General features: G+C 46.5%; 1 protein-coding gene across 1 annotated transcript in view; it reads left to right on the top strand.

Moving 5' to 3' along the window:
* Nucleotides 1-397: 397 nt before the first annotated feature.
* Glt8d2 (glycosyltransferase 8 domain containing 2) overlaps nucleotides 398-21146 on the top strand; it is a 41403-nt gene continuing 20654 nt past the window's right edge. Inside the window, exons 1-2 of the mRNA XM_028880282.2 lie at nucleotides 398-820; nucleotides 6015-6969. The gene's annotated coding sequence lies outside the window, so the exon portion shown is untranslated. The remainder of the gene's footprint in view (nucleotides 821-6014; nucleotides 6970-21146) is intronic.

Below are 21146 nucleotides of genomic sequence, written 5' to 3'. Positions count from 1 at the left end.
GTGTGTGTGTGCAGGTACCCTCAGAGGCCAGAAAAGAGCATCAGATCCCCTAGAGCTGGAGTTCTAGGTAGTTGTAAGCTATCAATGAGGGTGCCAGAAATCGAACTCTGTAAGAGCAAGAAGTGCTCTAACCACTGAGCAATCATTCCAGCCCAATGATTTTCTTTTCAACATTTATTTAAAAACAACTGAGACCCAGTCTAAGAGTGGTGGTGGAGGCTCCCGGTTACTGCCAAGCCCAGGGTGCTGTGCACCCTCTTAACTTTATGTCCCTGTCCCTAACTACACTTTCAAACAATGTCTTTTTAACTCATTCATTCATTTGTATTTATTTACTTATTTCTTTTGAGGTGGGGTCTCTCGGTGTACCCCTGGCTACCCTGGAACTCATTTGATAGACCGAGCTGTCCTTGAACTCACAGAGATCAGCCTACCTCTCCTCCTGAGTGCTGGATTAAAGATATGCTCCATCCTCCACATAGAGCAGCAGCGCTTTTTAGAGATCTCCGACGTTCCTAGACTGTAGTGAGTCATCTGTGTCCCGTCAGGATGCTGACCCACTCAGCGGTGATCTCCCTGCACAGCTTGGGTGGCCATCTGCAGCACTGTGGGCCTTTGATCCTCAGAAAGGAAAAGTGGCCGCTCCTCTTCCAGCATCAAGGTTGGATTTCAGACAGGAAGAAAGGGCAAGACTCCAAATGGTCCTTTGCCAGAAGAACGGGAGCTTTCTAGGAAGTTCCAGACAGTGACTTCCACTGGAATGCTTCCCTTAGCTGCAGAACACCACAGAGGCATTTTAACTACAGACATTGCTGTCCAGGTAAGATATTCATAGAGTTTCCGTTCGAAGGAATAAAGTAGAGAAGAATTAAAACACGAGGCAAAGCAGTCAGCACATTTGTACAAAGTTACAAATAACTTACTGCTGTAATTCTTTTTCTGTTTCTTATCTCAGGGTTTCTTTATTCAATGTCAATAATAAAATTGGTACACTACTATGGAACATAGTATGGATGTCTCTCAAAGAAAATGTTAAAAACAGAGGATTGGCAAGATGGCTCACTGGGTAAAGGGACCTGCTGCTAGGCCTAGTGTCAGGGGCTGGATCCCTGGAACCCACATGGTGGAAGGAGAGAACCGACTACTCCCACAAGTTACCAACTGATGTCTACATGTGCATTGTAGGATGCCTGGCACGCACACACGTACACATTAAATAAGTAAAGTCTTTAAATTTGAAAATAAAATTACAGTATGATCCAGCCACCCCAATTCTGGATATACATCCAAAGGAAATGAAATCAGTATCTCAATGAATGCCTGTTTTGGTTCTGAACTCAACGCCTCACATCTGTTAGGCAAGCACTCTTCTACTTCACCCATCCCTTAAAGAGACAGCTGTGTCCCTGTACTCATTGGAAGACTGCTCACAATAGCCAAGCTATGGAGACAATCTAAGTGTCCAGTAATGGATGGCAGGACACAGAAACCGTGGTTCATATGTATTCTGGACTATTACTCAGCCATGAAAAGAAGAAGATCCTGACATTTGGAGCAACATGGATGAACCTTAACAATTTGTTAAGTGAAATAAGAGAGACAAATACTATAAAATCTGCATGCCAGGCGGTGGTGGCACACTCCTTTAATCCCAGCACTCGGGAGGCAGAGCCAGGAGGATCTCTGTGAGTTTGAGGCCAGCCTGGTCTACAAAGTAAGTTCCAGGACAGGCTTCAAAGCTACATAGAGAAACCCTGTCTCAAAGAAAACAAACGAACAAACAAAAAAGCTTATTTAGAGACTCTAAATATGTCAAAGTTAAAGAAACTGAGAATAGAATAATGGATGGACCAGGAAGTTAGAGAAAATAGATGTTTGTCAAAGGATACAAACTTATAGATGTAAGATGATCAGAGTCTGGGAATCTAATGTACAACATAAATGGTGATGTGTTGACTTGGTAATCAGTACATAGTTTGTGTCTGTGTATGTATCCGGTCATGATATATATCTTGAATATATTCAATTTTTTATCAATTAACCATATAAATATAAAACTATTACTAAATTAAATTAGCTAAATATTATCATTAAATTTCCATTTAAGTATGATTTGAAAGCACCAACAATACTAATTTCCATTTATCAGGCTTTTCTGAGTATTATATATGTATAATGTAAAATCATGTTTGTTTGTTTGTTTGTTTGTTTTTATTCTTTGAGACAGGGCTTCTCTGTGTAGCCCTGGCTGTACTAGATCTCACTCTGTAGACCAGGCTGTCCTCGAATTCAGAGATCCGCCTGCCTCTGCCTCCTGAGTGCTGGGATTAAAGATGTGTGCCACCACCATCTGGCATGCATGATACATTTCAGCCCTCAGTTCTGTTAGGCCTCTCCTAACAGAACTCCTAATAGATGAAGAAACTGAAAGCGTGCAATAATATGTAAAAATAACAACTGAGCTCCAAAGTCCACACTGGGTGCCAATGCACCATTAACATGTCACTGATAGCCTGTATCTCTTTCCAGTCTCATTTATTTCATAAGGAGGAATCCACGAATACAACATGGAGACGTTGGCCATAGATAAGAAAGCTCTTGTGTCCTCAAAGCGTGGCACAGCAGGAATAGAAAGGAAAGGAGCTGGAGTTAGAGACATTAGGGATCAGGGAAAGGGTCCAAAAATAATAATCAGAGAGATTTCAGTTAATAGGAGTAGTAAGTAGGTCCTGTGAAGGCAGTTATTATCTCAGTTTTGAAACTCACTTTTGAGTGGGTTTCATCCACTTATTCAACAGCACGCTGATCAAGCATTCTCCTAAGTAGATAAGAGCTGAAGATGAGGTGACCTTGGTATGAAGTGACCTGGACGGGCATCAGCTTAAGGTTCTGTCTGCCGAGCTGCCTTAGGACAAGACTGAGGACCACTCTACCACATCTGCTCCCCCCCTCCCCCGTAAGTGGATAATGCTGCTCCCAGAAGGCTGGGTTATCAAATGAAAATCGCAGTGCCAGCCATGGGATACCTCCCTAGAGTTGTTGTTAGGGGGAGTCCAGAGTCTCCCCAAACAATATAGCCATTACAACTGCTCTTGAGTGCTCCGTCCTAAGTAGGACGTCTGCATCATTCTTCCTTTCCCCACAGAGCTCAAGAAATACTGCAGAAGAGAAGGATGAAAGAATTTAAAAACCAGAGAATATTGAGTCTGTGGTTAAGAGCACTTCCTGCTCTTTCAGAGGATCCAAATTTGGCTCCTCAAATCCACTAGGAAGTCTCACAGCCACCTGTAACTCCAGCTCCAGAGGTTCTGATGCCCTCTTCTGGCCTCCTCAGGCACTGCACTCACATGCAGAAACCCACACTTGGATATATACATATGCACATTTTTTTTTATCTAAATGAGAGAAAAGAACAAGCAGCAGGGATAGTGGAATCCTGCCTTCTAGACATGAAATGACATTGTGCTGGTGAACTCACAGACTTGTACAATATCCATGTTAACACTATCCAGTCAACATGGATGGGGGAGGAGCGTGAGATGTCTTGGCCCTAGCTGAGCAGCCATTGGCAGTCACTGGCCAATGGGAGAATCACTTTTTCTTTGGTAGTGTAGCCACTGTGAAGTTGCATTTGGTCCAGTAAATAAAATAATCTCTCTCTTTCCTGCTCTCCTCTCCTCTCCTCTCCTCTCCTCTCCTCTCCTCTCCCCTTCTCTCTCTCTCTCTCTCTCTCTCTCTCTCTCTCTCACACACACACACACACACACACACACACACACACTTTTTTTTTAACGAAAGGAGCTAGAGGGACTGGAGCAACGGAACAGTTGTTTTTGCAGGGCACTTGAGTTCGGTTCCCAGCACCAGAACCATCTGGAACTCTAGTTCCAGGGGCCCAGCACCCTCTACTGGCCTCTCCGACACCAGATACACACATAAGGCACATACATACCTGCAGACAAAACACCCATACATATAAAATATTTTTTAAACTAAAAAAAAAATGAATAAATAAAAATTTAAAAGGAGCTAGAGCCAGGTATGGCAGCTCACACATTTAATTCAGTCCTTAAGAGGTAGAGGCAGGTGTATCTCTGTGAGTTGGAGTTCAGCCTAGTAAACAGTGAGTTCCAGTCTATCCAGGGCTACATAGTGAGACCTTGACTCAAAAACAAAACAAAAGGAGATAGTTGAGGAGTATCCACCAGGAATCCCAGCATCAACACTAAATTACTTTGCTACATTGGACTTTATCTCCCTTACAGCCTCAGCTTGCTCATCTGAAAGGTGGAGAGAAATTCAGTTTACCTAACACAAATGCTGGGAACAAAATGAAGCAGAAGCCATGGGTTTGTTTTGTCAGTGTTCCGAGTTCCATGTGATTGAAAGATATTCTAACACTGCTTCTCCATCTCTAAGTCCAGAAAACACTTAATCCTCAGGAATGTCGATATTCAACCCCGTAGCTGCCAGCCACGTGGCTTAAGGGTATTTCAACATGGTTAGTGAAGCTGGAGAACTGAATCTTAAATTTTCATTCATTTGAATGGAAAAATGAATACTACACTCACTGTTAGAACTATTTTTTAATAAAAATAATTAAGCCATCTTCTGCTATGGGACAGGAGAAAAGCCAAATTAATTAAGGGACTATTCTATTACTAATCTCAACTCTTTGATTCTATCCTGATTCTTTAAACTTTTCTTAAAGTATGAATTTTATATCAAAATTTATAAGGTTAATATATAGAGATATATACATTTTAAACTTCGTTAAGATATGAATGGTCATATAGAGTACTAATTCTAAAAAGAAAAAAGGCTTCAATTAGCTGCATATATATGTCTTTGTGTTCGAGTCTCTTATCAGTTTTCTGCAGGAATTCACAGCCAGGCCTAACATCAACTGAAGTCTCCAGGAAGAAGATGGGGCCCCACAACAACAATTGTCCACGTGGACAATCACTAAGCTGACAAACATCATATACAGATCAGCTTTGAACTACAAAGTGCTCAGAGCAAAGTGGCCCACGCCTTTAATCCCAGCACTCAGGAGGCAGAGGCAGGCGGATCTCTGTGAGTTCGAGGCCAGCCTGGTCTCCAAAGCAAGTTCCAGGAAAAGGCGAAAAGTTACACAGAGAAACCCTGTCTCAAAAAACAAAAAACAAAACAAAACAAAAAAAAGGTGTGGGCCACCACTGCCTGGCACTAGAACTATTTTAAGTATATTTAAAACAGCGGGGGATATGAGACTCCAGCTAGGGATTAAACTTGTGGCCCTGTCGTGGGAGAAGTGCTCTACCCATCTCTGTTTTCTATTTTGGTTTGAGTCACTAAGTTCTCCAGGCTGACCTCAAACTCCCACTGTATCCCAGATGCCCTTTAGCAAGCAATCCTTCTGCCTCAGCCTCCCAGTAGCTGGGCTGACAGGCCCACACTGCCACGCCCACCCTGTGTTCTACTTTTTAAAGTGTTCAGTTTGTGACATCTAAATGTATATTAAGAAATTTAAGGGCTGGAGAGATGGCTCAGAGGTTAAGAGCACTGACTGCTCTTCCAGAGGTCCTAAATTCAATTCCCAGCACCCACATGGTGGCTCACAACCATCTGTAATGAGATCTGGTGCCCTCTTCTGGCCTGCAGGCATACATGCAAACAGAACACTGTATACATAATAAATAAAAAATCATTTTTTAAAAAAGAAAGAAATTTAATGTCGAAGTGGGATTTGCTGCAAATGCAAAATCCATGCCAGATTTTAAAGACGTAGTAAAAACAATTTTTTAAAAAATAGTGTCTTTTACGAATTTTATACTACTTGTTGGTTGAAATATCTCATGTACACTGAGTAAAGTAAGAAACATCCTTAAAAAACATTTTTATACTTTTATTAATGTGGATGATCCTTTTTAACTTTTATTTATTTGTTTATTTATCTATCTATTTTTTGAGGCAAGGTCTCATGTAGCCTGTGCTGGGCTTGAACTCCTGACCCCTACTGTCTATCTCTCAAGGATTACAGGCACCCCACTCCACCTCCACCCCCTCTCCCCACCGTGTCTCTTACTGAGGAGTCTTGGAAATTTGAAGTTACAGTGTGAGTTGCATTATATTTATGAAGGAAAGGACCGCTTGCGACGGAGGCAGCCAGCAAGGACCTCTTTACAGCAGCCCAGAGGGACCGTTGTAGAATATGTTCCGTGATCCTGGGCAAAGCGCTTGTACCATTCCTGGGTTTCTGGGGATCACCACCTGCAAAACTACAGAGCGCAAGAGGTTGGGACCAAGTCTGCCCCCTCCCTGCCTGATTCCTCTCCACTTTGGGCAGAAATGCACTCTTATCTGGAAGCGTCTGTCTTTATCGCAGCCTCCTTAGAAGACCGCAGTTGTCTGCGTTTTGATTTGCCATAGCAACATTGCAATGTCCAAGAGATTTAAAAAAGATTCCCAGCTCGAACCAGACTGTTGCTTTCTCTTGAAATTTACGTAAGACACATCATGGTATAAATTCTCTTTCCAAGCATTTGCTTTTCCCTGGGTTTGAATCTTTTACTCCAGAACAGCCTGGTTTTGGAGAGAGTTTCGCACGCAGACTGCAAGAGAAAGCCGAGAGAGGAAGTCCGCGCCAGCTAGCAAGTCCGCCCTGCCTTGGGAGCACATCTGGAAGAGGTTTCAGGAGCAGCCTCTGGGCCCAAGGCTCAGATTCCCAGCCGGGGGAGGAGGGTTGGAAGAAACCCGAGCCATTCAAAGTCAACGCAAGCGGAGGTGGGTGTGGACAGCCGAGGCACACTCTCTTGGAAACCGTGTATTGGCCTCGGGGCTCCCCGGGCCCCTAGGGATTTCCAATGGGATCTTAGAAGCAGCAGGAGCGAAGCTCAGCAGCCCCTGCGAGGCCAGCGGCAATTTGAACGCTCCGCCCTGCCCGGGTTCTGGACCAAGGAACCCAAAGCCTCCCTCACCAGCCATCAGGTAAATAAAGCAATTTACGAGCCAGATACCCTCTCCATTTCGCCTCCTCTGGCTACGGCGCTTGCTTGTTTTGCTGTGGACTCAAAGATGTGTACATCAGAGATTTCAGAGTGCCCGCTCCACAGAATTAGCCTCCAGAAGCCCCCTGCTTTGAAATGGTAGCATCCTAACGGAAGCTTTGCTATCACAACAAATCCAAGATGTTCGGTGTACAAACTTTTCACATCTTGGGCTGCTTTTTTTTTTTTTTTTTTTTTTGCAGAGGAGAGTTTATCCCCATCCTCCCACCCCGGCCCTGATAGCGTGATTTTTTGTTTGTTTGCTTTGGATTTTAAGGATGGGCATCAGGAGTTAGATAGTTCAGAGATCGATGCTAGCATTTAATGTGAGTCTGTTTCTGAGCCTAAATGACTTAACTGAGTTATGATTCATGTTTTTGGAATCTGTCCTCAGAAACTCTTTTGGGGCCTCCATACCCAGAAAGAGAACTGGCAACCGGAGAGTTCTTTGAGTTTGTTATAGTACAAGAGTCGCAGTGTTTGCCTTAGCATCCTAACACTGTCTTATGTTCTCTTTAGCAGTACATGCAACATCTCAGAGAAGTCCACAGAGAAGTCATAGGTAATCTGTGTAGAAGTTAAGACGAGATAGTAAGCACAGCGTTTGAAAAGAGAGAGAACGTAGATTCTGTCTAAATGCCTCAATGTGCTGTGGAGATCGGTCCTGCAGGGGTTGGCCGGTGCAGCCCGGCAGCCAGTGTGACACTGGTGGGTTGGTCTTGGCTTTTCGTTTTTCTCTGTTTTGGTATTGCACTTCGGCGCAGTATCCTTTTTGTGTTACATAACGGAATCCGAGTCCTCCCTCTGATACAGCCAACAACAGAGCTGCCCCCTCCAGCAGTGAAAGCGGGAGCCTGAGCTCACTACTGAGTGAGCGTGAGCTGTGGGCCTGGGAGGAGCTCTGTGAGCTTGGTTCTGGTCACACCACGTTGCACGTGCCTGCATTTCCTCGTCTGTAAAGTGGAAATAAAGTGATATAATGTCATGTGTGACACACGGGTGCCCCGCTTCCCTGGCAGAGCTGCCGGTGAGGGTGCTGGGGACTGGAGCGACCATACATCCTGCACTGGGCAGGACCCTGTCTTGAGGTCTTCTGACATTCTGGTGGCTTCAGGTGCTCCTGGTCTCCCAACATGTCTTCTCCCCAGGACCCTGCTTTCTCCACTGCTCCCCTCAAATCCCTACCCCCAGCTCTCTCTCCTCTCTTCCGTCTCTGCACTTCATCTTTCCTCTTGGAGACAAAGGCGTGGTTAACAGCCACGAAATTTTCATTTCTCATTCCCAAGGAACTCCGTTTCTTACATTGCTTCTTTAATATTAGTCAGTTTTTCAAAGACTGTTCAGAAAGACATAGTCCCACAAGAAAGGAGCTCCACAAACCCCTGACGGATGGACCCAAAGGTAGAAGAACGCTTTAAATGTCCTGAGAAATGTCACAACAAAGACTATCACTTAAGAGTGGGCATTTATCACAGTTGTTCCAAAGTTGAGCCATTTTATCATGTCAGTGAGCGTTGCTTGCAGCACGCTCTGGGGTCTGCTGTTCTGACCACGCTTGTTTTCATTTTGGCTCCTATTATGAAGCCCTATCTCTTAGCACTACTGGTGAGCATGCAAGGGGTCGCCCAGTGAGCATGCAAGGGGTTGCCCAGTGAGCATGCAAGGGGTCGCCCAGTGAGCATGCAAGGGGTTGCCCAGTGAGCATGCAAGGAGTCGCCCGGTGAGCATGCAAGGGGTTGCCCAGTGAGCATGCAAGGGATCGCCCGGTGAGCATGCAAGGGGTCGCCCGTGAGCATGCAAGGGGTCGCCTGGTGAATCATGCAAGGGGTCGCCTGGTGAATCATGCAAGGGGTCGCCTGGTGAGCATGCAAGGGGTTGACTGATGAGCATGCAAGGGGTCGCCCAGTGAGCATGCAAGGGGTTGCCTTGTTCTTCCTCCCCTATTGCTATGGTTTGGATATGGTTTGTAGTTCGGATCCAAACGTTCAAGTGCCCAAGACTTGATCCTTAACGTCCGTTTTGGGAGTTGGTATAGGAGTGATTTCAGGAGGGATGATGCCCCCGAGGGAGGTGTTCACGTCACTCAAGGCATCCCTTGTTCGGCTACAGAGCTCATGGTATTTCAACTACCAGCATTGAACACGACCTCCTATATTTAAATCATTCAACAACAGCTTTTGGGCACTTTTGCCTTTATTTTCCATCTCCCTTTGCACCTCCAGATCTTTCCCAGCTTACCTGCACACAGGGCAGATCCGATTAATCAGTCATCGTCTCTACCCTTTTAAAACAAGAGCCTGGTGATGGCTTTAGCAGTCTCCTTCATTTAGCAATCTCCAACTCCTCTACCAACTCTTTAGAGCTGACATGTAAAATAAGTCTTTGGGGCTCTGAATTTTGAGACCTTTTTCGTCCCGCTTTTTCTTCCAAGATAGAGCTGAACTCCTTGGCTACTACTTGGTCTGAAAGCTCTCTTCTCGGGTCCAAAGCAGCTGCCCTGCAGCGTCGTGGGGGTGGTGCTCTGAACATGCTCCGTCTTTCCTCGCGTCTAGCCTAGCTCTCTGCCTGCGCCCTCTGTTCTCTTTTTTCTCCTCTTTGAAGCTGTCGCTGTTCAGCACCTTGCTTTGGGAATCCCTTGTTCCACCATTGACATTTACCAACTCCCAACTCTACCTCTGGCTGTCTGAAGACAGGCCGACAACAGGCTTTTCTACACTGGAGAGTTGACTGTTATTACCACAGGAAAACAGTGACTCGGAAGTCGTTCAGCCTAGAAAAGCTTATAGAGGCGAAAGCTGAGGGACTTCCTGTCCAGAACCCTCCATCTCCATCCTTGGAATGGGACCACTGGCTCATCTTGGATGAGCTGACTCCTTTTCTTTCAGGGGGTGACAAGCAGAGTGATCACAGCCTCTCTTTCTTGCTTTCTCTGTCCTGTTGTCCATTCAAACTATCCTTGGGACAGGACAGGCAGACCCAGAGGGGCGTCACACTCCTGTCCTCAGCCGTCATGAAAGGCGACAGGTACAGCATGACTTTAGAAAACAGTTTGGAGGCTGGAGCACTGGTGGCACACGCCTTTAATCCCAGCACTCTGGAGGCAGAGGCAGACAGATCTCTGAGTTCGAAGCCAACCTGGGCTACAGAGTGAGCTCCAGGACAGCCAGGGCTACACAGAGAAACCCCATCTTGAAAAACCAAAAGGGGGAAAAAAAAGGAAAGAAAACAGTATGGAGAGTTCACCGATGGATACTGGGAGAGCACCAGGCAAGGCACTCCCTGCCTGAAAGAGGTGAGGAAAGAGCCTTCCGGGCAGGGATGCCGCTTGAGTTAAAGCTGAGGACAAGAAACCGTAGAGTTGGGTGTGGATAGGCTGACTGGTGGACACTAATCATGAGCTGTTCAGCATGGCCAGAGGTGTGACAGTCAGTGGAGTTGATTCACCTTCATTTTCGGTGGTACCCATGAGGGGTTTTAAGCAAGAATGGAATGTTCAGAGTTAGGTGGGGCCGTAGGCTAATTTTTAAAACTGACAGATAACTGTGTATTTTTACAAGGTACGATGTGATGTTTCGATTCATGTGTAAAGTGATTAGCTGGCTAAATTGATATTCTATCACATCAATCAAAAATCTTTTTTTTCTTTTTTCTTTTTCTTTTTTTCTTTCTTTTTTTTTTTTTTTTTTTGAGACAGGGTTTCTCTGTGTAGCTCCAGCTGTCCTGGAACTCGCTCTGTAGACCAGGCTAACCTCAAGCTCGCAGAGATCCACCTGCCTCTGCCTCCCAAGTGCCGAGATTAAAGGTGTGCGCCATGACAGCCAGCTCACCTTGTTTCTATGTATTGGAAACATTTGAGATCACTAGCTCTGTCCAACTGTGCGCTGTCAGCTGAAGTTACCCCGTGTTATCGGACGTTAGGTGTTATTGTCAGAGTTGTGACAAGTGAAAAGCAGTGGGAATGGCAGCCGCTATGAGTAAAGGCCACTAAAGACAGAGAGCCACGCTATAGAACCCCAGATCGGAACAGAGGGAGTTGAGTGTGGACTGCTTATTGGGTGATGCTATTAATGTTATTTTTCTTAGATGTGGTCATGGCATTTTGGTTCTGTAGGAGGATGTCTTAGGCTTGTTCTCTGTCCCCATACACTGGAGTTATAGGCACACATGGACGTGCCTGGCTTTTTACGTAGGTGCTAGGGAGTTGAACTCAGACCTCCATGCTTGTGTGGTCAGCACTCTTAACCACAGAACCATTTCCCCAGTCCTTACCCTACCCTCATTTTTTACAAGAGGCATGCTGAGCCAGGCACGGTGGCACAGGCCTTTAATCCCAATACTTGGGAGGTAGAGGCAGGAAGATCTCTGTGAGTTCAAGGCCAGCCTGGTCTACAGAGAAAGTTCCAGGACAGCCAGGGCTACACAGAGAAACACTATCTCGAAAAACAAACAAACAAGCAAAAATTCTAAAAGAGGTGTGCTGAAATATTAAGGGGTGATGTCGCACGCACAGTGCCTGCAACTTCAAAGCGCGCATGCACGCGCGCTTGCTTGTGAGTAGGGCAGCTGAGCAAATGCAACACCTTGGTAGTGAGCTGGTGAAGAAAGAGCCCATGAGTAATTTATTCTTTTAACTCTTGTAAACTTGAACTGTTTCAAGTGAAACAAAGAAAAGAAAAAAAAAATGAGGCTGCTGCAGCTTCATATGTTTCATGTTGACTATATAATTATCAAACAAGAAAATCCATCAGGCAGTTATGTCAAAGATTTATTGGGGAAGGGGAGGGGGCAGGAAGGCTAGATGGGAAGTCATGCAGAGCCAGTAAGGGGGCGGGATGAAACAGGATGGACCTAACTCCGAGTTATAAGTCACCAGAGCCAGTGATGGCTCCCGTGAGGGAAGAGACGTGGAAGAAGGTGGCAGGCTGCAGCCAAGCCGTCCCCGCAGGGCCTGAGGCGCTGAGTTCATGATGAACACACAGGGTTTGTGGTCGTCCTGTAACAGGGCAGCACAGTCATCCGGGCCCTTTGGTATGTTTGAGAGATTATATTGCTAGATGCTGAACACATGTGGTGAGCAGAGACACAAGTCACAGCTTCTGATGTTCCATTGGGGGAACAGAACGGGGGAGGGGACAGCCGCAGGGGCAGCCTCGTGGCTGGAGGTGACTACTGAGGAGATGAAGAGTCGGAGGGTGGAGAGGGGGCAAGCTCCTGAAGAACACTCCAGATGTTGGGGGAGGGGACTGGTGTGGGGGGGGCGGGGGGTGACAAGTGTAAGGACTCTGAGGCTGGAGTCTGCCTGGCAAGGCGGCCAGGGTGGTCATGTGATGTCTCACAGGAGGCACTGTCTGCGATCTAGCTCTTCCCCCGGAGCCTGGAAAACCTGGGAGGGTTTGGGGCACTAGGCACAGTGTGACTCAGGCTCAGCACAGCTGCTTGGCTGTAGGTCTGCCGAAGGCAGATAAGGCAGTACTGTAAGACTACGATACAGTCTAAAGATGGTGTTGGTCGGCCAGGGTGGAGGCCCTGGCGGTGGTGATAATTCTGGGTGTGTTCTGAAAACAAAACCAAGAGGATGTGTCGTCAGTCTACACGTCGGCACAGGGAGAGACTGAAGACAGCATGTCTGCCTCTTGTTGTGATAATTATAAAATGAGGTTGTGGATAACTGGTCTGGGGAAGACCCTGGGCGATGTGTGCCTGGGGAAGTATCAGATCGGAGCATGCGGATGCCTTCGCACAGGGATGTCAAGTGTCCAGTGGGATTTAGGCATATGGAGTCCATGTGGGAGGTTTGAGCTGGCACAGAAATGTGAGTGTGGTTGTCATGTAAATAGTATTTAAAACTGTGAATGTTTAAAACATGGTAGGTAGGGTTTCTTCAGGAGGAAGAGAAGAGAAGAAAAGAGACCATAGACAGGGGTATTCCACCGTGTTCCTGTTGACGTTCAGGAGGTGGGAGCTAAAGAGACCGGGGCAGAGCTGGGCAGTGGCGGCACAAACCTTCAATCCCAGCACTTGGGAGGCAGAGGCAGGAGGATCTCTGTGAATTCAAGGCCAGCCTGGTCTACAGAGTGAGTTCCAGGACAGTTAGAGCTGTCACACAGAGAAACCCTGGAGAGAGAGAGAGAGAGAGAGAGAGAGAGAGAGAGAGAGAGAGAGAGAGAGAGAGAGAGAGATTGGGATAGTAGAAGACACTGAACATGCACCCCCTGAAAGGTGGGGAAATAAGAGCTTTTATAGATGGTGTGCAGGGAGTGTGGAGGAGGGGAGTGAACATACCACTGAGGAATTCGTCTCATGGAATCTTTTAGCGTTCAGGGACCTTGATGACCCAGACAGTGCCCTGGGAGTGCCTCTTTCGATGGTCTCGGGGCTAAGCTAGGGAACTGAGACCGGACTAGCTGCTCCCTTTTTTGGGAATGGAACCGTGTAGGTGTTCCTTGGTTATATGGAACTTTGCAGGCAGGTTTAGGTACCCGCCAGCCAGGGAGGAGAGGGTGGGAGCCACCCAGGCCTTTGGAATTTGGCCCACGTGAGCGCCACTCCACGTAGTTAAAAGGATATTTATTTAATGGCATAACTTACAAATTAAGGAATAGGTAGGTTGCGGGGTCTGGGGAAGGTGTATCGCAATCCAGCGGTGTTCTCTGGAGCTCTGCTCGGTCAACCTCCACCGTTCAGGGTCCTGGAACCGGGGTCTCCAGGCGCCTCCCCTGGCCCTGCCTCGTAGGTGTGACAGTTGCCAGAATCTCAATAGGGGTTGGAATTTCCAGATCAAAGCTGGAATGGCTTCCCACTACACTCTACCTCGGCATTACTTTTCTTGTCATTGAGATAAAATACCCAACAAAAGCAAATCAAGGAAGAAGGGTTGATTTGGTTCATGGGGTTCAGGCCGTCACCCCAGGGAAGGCAGTGGGATGGCCATGGGCCGGGAAGGCAGCAGTGAGCAATGGATCTGGTGCTCCGCCCTCTTTCTCCTTTTCATCCTGTTTAGGACCCGGGCCCATGAGCTGGGGCCACTCCCAGAGTGAGTCTTTCCGCCTCAATTAAACCTCTCTGGAAACACCCTCACAGCCACAGAGGTGTGTCTCCTAGGTGACTTCTAAATCCTGTCAAGCTGTCAACCATGATTAACTACCCCAGGGGCTGGAGAGATGACTTGGTGGTTAAGGGCACAGACTGCTCTTGCAGAGTGTATGGGTTACTGTTCTGTTGCTGGATAAAATGCCATGGCCAAGGCAACCTATGGGAGAAAGAGTTTATTTGGGCTTGTGGTTCCAGAGGGCTTCCAGTCCATGGTGGCAGCAAGAGCAGGCGTGAGGGCAGGAACACAGTGGAGAGCTCACATCATGAACCGCCAGCACAAAGTGGAGTGAGCACTGTTGTGGAATAGAGTATTGCTTAACTAAGTAAAGATGTGTTACATTTGTTTGTGTTGCAGAATAATTGTTTATGTAAAGATGTGTTGCATTTGTTGATGCTGCATTTGTTTAACTACATAAAGGTGTGTTTGTTGCTGTTTTACCTTGCCCGCCTGAGGCACCTGATTGGTCCAATAAAAAAGCTGAACAGCTAATAGCTAGGCAGAGGAGGGATAGGCAGGGCTGGTGGGCAGAGAGAAAAGAGGAGCCAGCCAGCTGGGAGCCAGCCATCCAGGGGCCAGACAGACAGACATGGAGAAAAGCAGGAAGGCAGGATAGACAGTATAGTATAGTATTGTACAGTACAGTACAGTATAGTATAGTATCGTGTATAGATGAGGTACACAAACCTCAGAGCAGCACATAGACTAATAAAAGTGGGTTAATTTAAGTTTAAAAAAAGCTAGCTAGAAACAAGCCTAAACTAAGGCTGAGCATTCATAATTAACAATGAGTCTCCATGTCATGAGCCCGCCACAGAGCACACAGAATGGCATAAGGCTTTGAAACCTGAAAGCCTGCCCCCAGTAACCTATTTTCCCCAACAAGACCATCCCTCCTAAACCAACCAAACAGCATCATTAACTGGGGACCAAATGCCCAAGAATATGGGGAGCACCTGATTCACACCACCACACAGAAGACACGTTAGGTTCCACAGGTTCACAACCACCTGTGGCAATAGCTCCCGGAGAATCCAAAGCCTCTGACCTCGATGGGCACTGGCACTCATGCACACAGGTACACACATGCATATAGTTAAAAATAATGAAATGTTTAAAAAGGTTCGCTACACAGCCTTAGACCTTGGATTTTCTGCTGGACTCGGGTTTCTGCCTCCTTCTCTACATGGCTTTTTTTATTTTTATATTGTGTGTCTAGGTGTTTTGCCTACATGTATGTTAAGTGTAGCATATGAACGCAGTGCCAGTGGGGGCCAGCAGAGGGCACTGGATCACCCGGACTTGGAGTTCCTGGACCTGCCATGTGGGTGCTGGGACCTGAGCTGCAGGAGCACTAACCACTGAACATGCTGTAGCCTGACTGTGGAGGTCAGAGGACCACTCTGGGGACTTGGTTCTCTCCTTCACCTTTATGTCTGAAGTGTGAATACTCTCCCCATGAAGTATTGTCGGTGCCTTTGTGTGTGTGTGTGTGTGTGTGTGTGTGTGTGTGTGTGTGTGTGTGTGTATATGTGTGTGTGTGTGTGTCTGTGTATGTGTGTGTGTGTATGTGTGTGTGTAGTTTATTTTTGAGTTCTTTGTTGTATGCCCCCTGTCTGTGTCTGTTTTTATTTCAGTGTCAGGCTGTTTTGGTATCGGTGGTTTGGGAATTATAACTTGACATCAGGAACTATGACACTTAGTTCTTGTTCAGGGAGGTTTGGGCTACATGGGGCACCTGGCACTTCTGTGTGGGTTTTAGGAAAACTTTTCCTATTCCTTAGAAAACACCACTGGAATTTTGTTAGTGGGTTTGTCTAATCTGCAGCTCTTTTTGGTGGTGCTTATGGACATCTTGACCAGACTGAGTCTTTTGATCTCAGTCAATGTGTGTGAAGGAAGATTCGTGTCAAGTTCTAGGATGTCCTCGCTAAGAGTTACCTGTTCCACGTGTCATGATGAGACTCGAGGCAGGAGGAGTGACTTCCCCAGGATCACCCAGTCAGCGCCTCTTACTAACGAACGAGGCTTCTGCTGTCGCCACAGGAGGGTTAGAGAGTGTTCTGGGGTTGTTGTATTTAATCCTCACAGAAGCTTGCTCATGGGGCTGGAGAGATAGCTCAGAGGTTAAGAGCACCGACTGCTCTTCCTAGATGGTCCTGAGTTCAATTCCCAGCACCCACATGGTGGCTCACAACCATCTGTAATGAGATCTGGCGCCCTCTTCTGGCCTGCAGGGACACATGTAGGCAGAATACTGTACACATAATAAATAAATAAATCTTAAAAAAGAAAAAAAAAGCTTGCTCATGTGATGTTCCCATACTTTTTGCTCAGATAAATTTTGACTTATCAAAGTGTAGCCGAAGTGTATAGTGAGCATTTATTCACCAACTCAACTCATCATTAGCATTGTGTCACAATGGCTTTGCTCATCACTTTCTTTCTATGCACCCCTTAACATCCATCCCTTCACCCCTAAATATACGTATGTGTCTCATGTGTTCAAGGACATATTCCTGTGTAACTGCATAGCTAGACACTAAGGAAATGTATCATTGATGCAATAGTATTCCTTACCTTTTCCAATAATAAATAGATCACTGGTTTTATTTATTTATTTATTTACTCACTGGTTTTTTTTTGAGACAGGGTTTCTCTGTGTAGCTCTGGCTGTCCTGGGACGCTTAGAGATGAGCACTCACAGAGTGCCTACCGTCATGGACTTGTAGCCCTCTGGAGCCATAAACCCAAATAAACTCTTTCTCCCACAAGTTGTCTTGGCCATGGTGTTTTATCACAGGAACAGAACAGTAACTAACTAGCCTGTAGCCTGGACTGGTCTCGAACTCACAGAGATCCGCCTGCTTCTGCCTCCCTAGTGCTGGGATCAAAGGCGTGTGCCACCACCACCCAGATATCCCTGTTTTTAAATATGCAGCCAAGGGCCATTTATTTACTCTCATGTCAAGTCTCTAGAGATGTTCCAGTATTTTTAAAAGTTCATATTGATTGAGGAGGCCAAAGGCTTTAGATCCCCGGGGTCAGAGTTACAGGGAGTCATGAGCTGCCCAACGTGAGTGCTGGGACTGAACTCAGAGTTGGTCCATTCACTGAGTGGTCTCTACAGCCCCAAGATTTTTTTTAACCTTTTCTTGCCCCCTCCCACCCACTCCTTGCCTATAAGCCCCAAGGGAGCGGTGAGAGCCCCCGTGTGTGGCAGAATGTTGACAGACCCATCCTGTGCAGGTCTTTTACAGGTCACGTGCTGCCTAGAAGACCGTGATCCACAGTTCCCGACTCTGCTCTGGCTCTTGCGTTCCTCCCGCCCCCTGTTCCATGATGTTTCTTGAGCTGGGAATGGGTTATGTAAGTGTCCCGTTTATGACTGAGCACTCACTTGTTGCCAGTGCTCTGAGGTACTGTGAGTCCGGCTGTCACCACTGCAGAAGAAGCTGCTCTGACCAGAGCCGACAGCCGGCCAGTCAATGGAGAAGCGTAAATGTTTAGAAGGCAGTTTGACAAGCACATTGCGTTCTCTTGACAACAGTCGGCCTTTCTGTTTTCTGTCAAGACATCCACATATTCAAAGAGGCCCAGAGAGTTCAGAATGAAGCACAGTTTGGACTTGACTGTGCCCTGTTCTTGATAGAATAGATGAAATGCCGTTGGAGGGGATATCCTGGTGTCCCGCACTTCCTGAGGCACAGAGTTTCAGGTTTTTCTGCTGCTGTTGATGATACTGAGTCCATTCACTTTCTTGAAATGGGATTTTCCACTTCAATTCTTGAGAAGTCCCTTTTGCAATTAATAACTTATCAGGTGATACTTCAAGATTATGAGTTTCTTTCCCAACAACCTCTCACTAAATTATTGAGATTTATATATTTTTTTAATTAGTTATTAAGCATGGTGGTTGCAAAGTGGTATTGTAGGTATGGTATCTTAACTTTCCTAGGGCAGAGATCTTATGTATGGTGGTGCTAGGATTTGAACCTTGGTTCATCTGACTACAAGATTCCCCTCTAGCATGCCAGCCATGTTGGAGAATGATCTCTATTTGGTCTGTGACTGCAGACGTTCCTGTTGTATTTACCACCGGGATTGTAAGGCCCTTGAAGCCATGCTATCAGAGAGGAGATGGAATTGTAAGATAGAGAAGAGGGTACAATTTCACGTGCCCCCCACTCACACCCCAGTGCTGCAGACCGAACGATGCACGTGCTAGGTAAGCACTCTACTGCAGAGGTACATTCCACCCTCTGTGTAAAGCAGACTTTCTATGAGAACGCTCTGCTTCTCAAGGAGATGCCATGTGGCTTAGGGCTTCCTACACTCCGTCTGCTTCAGGAACATCCTTCTTCCTCATCAGGAACATCCCTCCTCATCAGCAACATTCCTCCTCCTCATCAGGAGCATCCCTCCTCCTCATCAGGAACATTCCTCTCCTCATCAGGAACATTCCTCTCCTCATCAGGAACATTCCTCTCCTCATCAGGAACATTCCTCTCCTCATCAGGAATATTCCTCCTCCTCATCAGGAACATCCCCCCTCCTCATCAGGAACATTCCTCTCCTCATCAGGAGCATTCCTCTCCTCATCAGGAACATCCCTCCTCCTCAACTCCTTGTAGTGCCTTGCTATTAGACACACCAGTGCTAATTTTCTGAAGTTGCTTGTTTTATCTTATAGAGTGGGCAGCCCGAGAGGGAAAGATGAGCCCCCCTTGCAGCTGCACCAGCACCTGATAGTAACCAGTAGGGTCTCATAGTCCCAGTAACCTGCTCAACTTTTGTGTGTGTGCAGTGGAACACCAGCAGAGTAAACTCCACCACCTGGAGCCAAACTCACTGGCCCCTGGTGGGATCAGAATAGCCCCTAGCGAGAGTTCCAGAACTTTGTGGTTCATGCATTCAGAAAAGCTCTAATGGTCAATATCTGTTCTGTCACTGACCAACTGTGTGATTTTGACATTTGACTGGAAGCCGAAGACAGCAAAGGGAACAAGAAGATTCAGAAACCTGAAACAGGAACACCGCGGGGGAGAATTCCAAAGGCAGGATGTGCACTGGAGTCTCTGAGCCCTTCTGAGCCACATGTCCTCACTCAAGGAAGAGTGATGTCTCCACTTGAAAAAGAATTGTAAGAATTGAAGGAGGCAGTGGACCCAGTGACCCCACACACATGCCACAGCAAATGTATTTGTTTTCAAGTAATTGAACCTAGTCAGACATAGTGACACACCCCTTTAATTGCAGCACTCAGGAGGCAGTGACAGGTGGATCTCTATGAGTTTGAGGCCGGCCTGGTCTACAGAGTGAGTTCTAGTACAGCCAGGGTTACATGGAAAAAGGAAAAAGGGAAGGGAAGGGAAGGGAAGGGAAGGGAAGAAGGGAAGAAAGGGAGGGAGGGAGGGAGGGAGGGAGGGAGGGAGAAGGAAGGAAGGGAGGGAGGGAGGAAGGAAGGAAGGAAGGAAGGAAGGAAGGAAGGAAGGAAGGAAGGAAGGAAGGAAGGAAGGAAAAGGAAGAAACTGAACCTTGTTCAAGCAAAGAAGAAACTTACTGGCTTAAGCAGAAGTGCCCAGGGAGGAACTTCTTCTGGAACTCTGGACTTGGTCTCCGTTTCTCCCTGGGTACCACATGGCTTCCTTCAGCAAGTGAAAGGAGGAGCCATGTGGCCAAAGACCATTCTGAGATGACATTACCCCAAAAGTTAGATGATGAATACCACTTGGAGGTGTAAATGGATAAAAATTACCTGAGATCTTCTCTCCGAGAAATCCTAAGCAATGTGCTGTTTCAGTAAGGGAAGGGGAGGGCCACCCAGATGTACCTGGGTGTTCAGGAAATGCCAGGGAAATAGAAAGGACAGTGTGCTTGAGTATTAATAGTGAATTAAAGACTTGCCTCAAATCTCTGGTGATGCCTGGGTCACTGCCAACAAATTCTCACCGCATTCTAGCACAGAAACCCTGGCGTACATCACATCTCATTCCCTCCTTTGGACTGTCTGCCGATGTTTCCTGGGACTTATTATTTACTATCTACAGCCTCCAGTCAAATGTCAAGGTCAGAAGTTCTTTTGAAGGACCATACATTAGACTGAACCCCTTAATTTTATAGTAAACTGAGTTTCCAAAACAAATTGCTATTTATGGTAAACTAACTTTGAAAAAATAAGAAATCATTTTCCATCTCCTGGAGTGATTAGCAAAACATCACAAAAAGGGAATGCACATGTAAGTGTGGCAAAATTTCATTTCAGGCTTTCAGACTTAGAGTCTAGGTGTGGTATCACATGCCTCTAGTCCCAGTACCCAGGAGACGGAGGGAGGGAGGTGAAACTCAGTGAGTTTGAGACCAGTTTGACCTAAAGAACCAGTTCCAGGACAGCCACACAGAGAGACCCAGTCTCAAAATGGTATCTAATGGTTGAACTTCTGTTGTTGCTGTTTTATTTTTCAAGACAGGGTTTCTCTGTGTAGCCCTGGCTGTTCTGGAACTCACTCTGTAACCACGTTAGCATAGAACTCAGAGATTCACTTCCCTCTGCCTCCCGAGTGCTGGGATCAAAGGTGTGCACCAGCACACCCAGCTTCTAATGGTTAAACTTTTTTTCTCTCATGGAAATACCCTGCTCTTCTGTAGGAGTATCTAAGATATTCTAGTAAGTACACAGATAAAACTGTAACCTGGGAAAACCAGGGAGGATGATCATAGCAGGTCTATGAGAAGAGGCATTGTTAACTCTTTGTGGTAATTTGCATAAGAATGGCCCCTAGGCTCATATATTTTAATGCTTAGTTACCAGAAACTGTTTGAGAAGAATTAGTAGGTGTGGTCTTGTTGGAGGAAGTGTGTCACTGGGGGGGGGGGGGCTTTGAGGTTTGAAAAGCCCACACCAAGTTGGATGCCTGTGGATCAGGATGTGAAGCTCTCAATGACTTCCCCAACCACGTCTGCCTGCACGCTGCCATGCTCCCTGCCATGATGATCATGGACTAAGCCTCTGAAACTGTAAACAAGGC

Source organism: Peromyscus leucopus, chromosome 18, assembly GCF_004664715.2.
Source record: "Peromyscus leucopus breed LL Stock chromosome 18, UCI_PerLeu_2.1, whole genome shotgun sequence".
Classification (NCBI taxonomy): domain Eukaryota; kingdom Metazoa; phylum Chordata; class Mammalia; order Rodentia; family Cricetidae; genus Peromyscus; species Peromyscus leucopus.
Note: the sequence above shows the minus strand (reverse complement) of the source record. Positions and strands in the feature narration are given on the sequence as shown.